The sequence below is a fragment of the Psammomys obesus genome, unplaced genomic scaffold (assembly GCF_907164565.1).
Source record: "Psammomys obesus unplaced genomic scaffold, mPsaObe1.curated_primary_1811, whole genome shotgun sequence".
Classification (NCBI taxonomy): Eukaryota; Metazoa; Chordata; class Mammalia; order Rodentia; family Muridae; genus Psammomys; species Psammomys obesus.
The window spans coordinates 7,844,577-7,850,576 of NW_026591643.1; the positions used below are offsets into that span (position 1 = coordinate 7,844,577).

Genomic DNA, 6,000 nt, shown 5'->3' on the forward strand with positions numbered 1-6,000 from the left:
GGCAGAATCACTAAGTTAATGAAAGAATTATTGCCTCAGCAATCCACTCCAGTCCTATTGAAAGGAACGGTCCAATTTATCAAAGCTAAATGAACATTAATTGCAGCAGTCTGGTAAGTTTTCCAGCCGCTATGACCTTCATTGAATTTTAATCCAAAACAGATAAGATTTCCTTCTACACAAGAGGAAACAACACAATTAGCTCAAAATGACAGTGAGAATATGAAGCAGTCACACAAGCACCACACACACACACACACACACACACACACACACACACACATACCACACACACATTGATTCAATGTGACTTAAAATTCAGCACCAGGGAGGCAGGCAGAGGAAAGGTAAACATGACTAACAGCTGCCATGGCTCTTCCCTCTCCTACATTCAGGAGGGAAATTGGGGAGGCGGAAGGTGAGATGAAAAAGGTGGCAAGCAGTAATAGAAACAGAATTTCAGTTAACTGCGGTAATTAATGTTATGTCTCATCGGGGAGAGATTAGGAAAAAAACAGAGAGGGAAGGGAGAAAAAACAAGCATTATTTTGCTATTAAAGACGCCCTTGAGCTGGGGAACATTAGCAGAAGAAGTTTGAATTGGGTAATTGTTTGACTGTATCACTGGATCTGCAGACAGGATGATTACACCAGTGAAGTGAAATATAGTTACGCAGAACCTCCGCCAGGTAAGGCTCCCTCCACACAGAGGAACAGACTGCCTGCTGATAGTCGTTTACAGCAGAGGAGGGCAGGGAATGAGGGGCGGCAGGGCTACACAGCTGGGAAACCCAAGGGCCACCCACCTGCCACTTAACCCTGCAGACCCACATGAGACCTTGAATCATTGCTTGGCATATGTGGGGTGGTGCGGAGTATGTGTATGTGATTGCGGGCGCAAACCTGCCACAGCATGTTTGTTGAGGCAGAGGACAGCCTCGGGCGTCGGCCCCCCCTTTCCACTTTGAGATGGTCTCTTCTATGCTTAGCTCGATGGCCTGGAGGCCTCTCGGGCTCTGCAATTCTGTTCACCTCCTACAGAACAGAGGGTGTGCGAGAGTACAGTTGAGCACGCTCGTGTACAGTTTTTGTATGGGTTTAGGGATTAGAGTTCAGGTCCTCACAGTGACACGGCAGGTGCTTTACCCACGGAGTCACCATCCCTCCAGGCCTAGAAACACAAACAGGGCATATTCCTTCTGAGATGCAAAGTATGGACTAGATGACTTAAAAAATTATCATAGCGAAAAGAGATCAGCCATGTATAGGGTGCACCAAGCTTCTGCACTCTAAAAAAAGATCTTGCGCAATAAAGTAATCTAAGACATCAGCAATGGTACAGTTTTGCTACACAAAACATAGGATGAACCAGTTTCCCACGCATACTCTTTCTGTGTAGGGAGGGGCTCTACACAGCATTCTGCTCTTCTGGCTCATTCAGCAATCCCAATCTCTGAAGATTGCTAAATCCTTTCCATCTTTTATGTTCTGGACACTTTGGAAGATTACTATTTATTTATTTGGAGACTAACCCTCACAGGCCTTGTCTGACAAATTCTTACATTGTGGGATAGGATGCTCTTCTTTTTTTTTTTTAAAAAAAATTATATTAATTACAGTTTATTCACTTTGTATCCCAGCTGTAGCCTTCTCCTCCATCACTCTCCCTCCCTCTTCTCCTTTGCCCCTCCCCCAGTCCACTGATAGGGGAGGTCCTCCTCTCCTTCCATCTGACCCTAGCCTATCAGGTCTCATCAGGACTGCCTTAATTGTCTTTCTTTGTGAACTGGTAAGGCTGTCCCCACCTCAGGTGGAGGTAATCAAAGAGCCAGCCCATGAGTTCATGTCAGATATGGTTCCTGTTCCTGTTATTGGGGAATCCTCTTGGACACTGAGCTGCCATGGGCTACTTCTGTGCAAGGGTTCTAGGTCATCTCCATGCATGGTCCTTGTTTGGAGTATCAGTCTCAGAAAAGACCCCTGGGCTCAGATTTCTTGTTTCTGTTGCTCTCCTTGTGGAGCTCCTGTTCCCTCCAGGTCTTTCTATCTCCCCCTTCTTTCATAAAATTCCCTGCACTCTGCCAAAAGTTTGGCTATGAGTCTCAGCATATATTTTGATACACTGCTGGGTAGAGTCTTTTAGAGGCCCTCTGTGATAGGTTCCTGACCTGTTCCCTGTTTTCTCCCTTTTCCAATGTCTGTCACATTTGCCTTTCTGAATAAAAATTGATAGCATGCTCCTCTTAATGCCCCATGCCAGATAGTCCATGGAACTGGCATGCCGTATTACTGATTAGAATAAACTGGAGTACTTGAATAAAGTAATGTAGTGGGTTGAATGGGGCAACCCAAGAAGATACTATCTACATCTTATTCCTAGAAATTACATGTGCTACCTTATTTGAAAAGCAAACAAACAAACAAAAAAACCAATGGATATTTAGGTAAGGACCTTCCAAAAAGAGACCATCAAGTTATGCCCTCAACCCAGTGACAAATATGTTCATGAGAGGCACAGAAATGAGAAGATCCACAGGAGAGAGAAAATGAAGATAAGAGAAAGAAACTGGATTTACCATGTGTGTCTTTCTGCTTCTGGGATACCTCACTCAGGATGATCTTTTCTAGATCCCACCATTTGCCTGCAAATTTCATGATTTCCTTGTTTTTAATTGCTGAGTAGTATTCCATTATGTAAATGCACCACAATTTCTGTATCCATTCCTCCATTGAGGGACATCTGGGTTGTTTCCAGATTCTGCTTATTTATAAAAACAATAATTAATTTAAGAAAAGAATTAAGAAATAAAAAGAAAGCTCTCAAAAAAGAAAAAGGAAGAAAGAAAGTGGATTTAAGCAGCTCCAAGCCCAGGATGATCAGGAGCAATGGAAAGCTGGAAACAGAACTGCAGTCCCCTAGGAGAGCCTGAAAGAAATGCTTTCCTAATTACATAAGGATCTCAGATCCCTGGCACAGAAAGTAGTTTAGAACACATTTATATTGCTTTAATCCCTACATTTTTGACAATTTGTTATGGTAGCCTCAAGAAAAAACGAAATTGGTATCAGTCATACTTGTCCATAAAAACAACACTATTTTCTTCTGGTAATTTATAAATATCCAGTGTAATGTTTCTTGAGACTGTAAATATCCTGTTGTGCTCAAAGTTCCCCCATTTGTTTTTGTACACATGGTGGATCTTGTCAGCAGTAATTATTACAGTGGCAACTGCCTAATAGTGGGTTTCTACTTCCCCATTTCCTTCTGCATTTATTAATTGGAAGTTCTACTGTAAAGAAGGGCTGTCCCTTCTGCCCCATTTATTTACTTAGTTGATTACTTCTAACAGCATTTCCAAGTCGATATTCTTAATAACTCCAGTCCAACTTAACCCAGAAGATATTTAAAGAAAAGAAAATTTAAAGGCTAAAGTAGAAGGAGTCACTGAGCCCCACGCTAAGATGCTTTAAGAGCATGTTATTACTTATTCTGCCCTCAGCCTCAGGAAGGAATATGGTCTCCACAGTCTCATTTCAACAGAGGAGACAGTGAGCATTAGAGAGATTTAGAGCCACACCTAATGACAAACAACAATGGGAGAAGGCACAAATGGAATACACAGCTGTCTCTCTCCAACGCCACATTATTTTCCATTATAGCAAGTTGTCTTTTGAGCACAGAAAAGGAACTATCAAGGAAAACTAGGATCTGCAAAGGTACCATAAACCTGAGCTCAGCACCCATGTTAAATGTAGACTGACTCAAACCATGTGCATTAAAGAATAAACAGTGTGAACATCTACACACACACACACACACACACACACACAGGAGAAAGAGAGATAGAGAGAGAGGGGGGATGGAGGGAGAGAGGGAGGGAAAGAGAGAAGGAAGGAAAAAAGGAAGGAGAGGGGGAAGGGATTCAGTCTATGGTGTTATAGGTATACTGAACAACAGCCCTTCATTCTTTAAGGAGAAGAATTTATAAAGGGAGAGGTTAAAGTAGAAAGGGTTTGTTATTCCAGTTTGTACACTTGGGTCTACACATATGTATACGGTCTTTTTGAGCCTTCTGCATCTGTCCCCTCCTTAACTTTACTCATTTGAATAGATTTCCTGCCACCCTCTCTTTCAGCAACTGAGCTGCCTCCAAAACCACCCTCCCCAATGGTTTCCTTTCATATTCCTAGTCTATACACCCTCATATACTATGGGGGTATATGATGGTGTATATTAAGCCTGTCATATAGCATCCTCATCTTGTGAACTGTTTCCTGTCTCTTCCTGACATCTGAGCCTGCAATCACCCCAGTGTCCTGCTCTGCACTTTTCTTCCCTTCTCCTTACTATTCTTCCTCACTTCTTGCTCCCTGTGCCTCTCTTCTATATTTGCTTCTCTTTTGAACCCTCTGTTCCTGCCAATTTCTCATATTTTCCTGCATCCCTCTTTTTGTTCTTAGCTTCACTTTCTCTCAGTTCGGTTCCTCTTTGTCATTTTCTACCTTTTGTAGTTTTTACTCACCTGGAATAGAAGAGTTTCTCAATAAATGTTGAGAGTTGTCTCCTTTTCTTGTGTGGATTTTGTGTTTACTTCTGCCTCTACCATACAAAATTAATTGCTTACACACTCTTTCTTTCTGTCTTCCTTGGCCAGAAGCCTTAGAGGAACTGTCTACAGGGACCTTTTTCAAGCTGAAAGCCTCTGTCTCCAGGATGCCTTTGTTGACTTTTCCAATGAGGCTGCACATGACTTACTTTGCAAACCACCTCTTTATTATTTTTTCTTTCTTTCACTCTTTCATTCTTTCCCTCTCAGCATCCTTTCTCTGTTTCTTTCTCTGTCTGTCTTTCTTTCTTTTCTTTTTTTTTTTCAAGGATATTTTGTTGCTTAATTTTTTAAGAAATTATTTTTTTATTTTTTTAAAGAAATTGATATATTAAGCAATGCAGCTACATCCCTTCCATCCCCGGTTCTCCCCACTACTCTCACCCACGCTCCTAAGTGAATTACACCTTGTTTACTGCTGTTACACTCATTACACTGCACTCCACTCACACACACACACACACACACACACACACACACACACACACAACCCACCTGAGCTCATTCACCTTTGCTCATATCTGTGTATGTACAGGGCAGGACAGTGGGGATGAGACAAACTACATGGGAGCTTGTTTCCGAAAGAGGCTGAGTTTCCCCCTCTCAGCAGGCACGCACTTTCTGACCAGTCAATTGAGGATGGCTACATTAGGTGGCTGTTTGTACGGTCTGTGTGCACACGTGCTGCAGAAAACTGCTTCCAGCACCGGTGGCTCTGCAGTTGGCCATGTGATGTGTCTGGGCCACAGAATGTGAAAGCACCAACATCTGAGCATCACACACTTTTCTGCATTTTCCTCGATCCCCACCAGCTGTCTTGCTAATTCTCTTTGCCATGTAAACCAAATGTTTGTGACTGGAGCGCTGCTTCAGCCAAGGTTTCAGAATGACAGGGTATGGAGAACTGAGTCACAGCCTGTACAGCTGCCATCACTTAACATACATGAGAAATAAAATAACCAGTAATTGAGTCTGGAATGAGGGTAAATGTAGAAGAAATAAGGGGGTGATCTAGAAGAGTAGACATTAGCATGTTGTGAAGTCTAAGGTGAAGTCTAAGGTGCTTCAGGATTTAGTGTTCCATTGAGCATTAATAGTTCTAGTACTTTGGAAAAATTCTTATTATTTCCATATACACTATCTTCACTTGATACTATGATTTTAATTTCATTTCAGTTGTGTAAATTACCAAATTAGAAACTGAGAATGGTGAAATGGAAATGTATCACTCTATAGTTGGTGTCTAGCCAAGTCTAAACTTAAAGCAAGCAAGGATTTTAATCACCAAAATCTCTGTGAGTGTCCCTGGGCTGTACATGCAGGTGAACAAATGTGCATGGGTACCCAAACAAAAGTATGCACACACACAGACACACACACACACACACACACA

General features: G+C 42.1%; 1 protein-coding gene across 3 annotated transcripts in view; it reads right to left on the minus strand.

Moving 5' to 3' along the window:
* Astn2 (astrotactin 2) overlaps window positions 1–6,000 on the minus strand; it is a 1,010,996-nt gene that overhangs the window by 856,119 nt on the left and 148,877 nt on the right. The window lies entirely within an intron of this gene.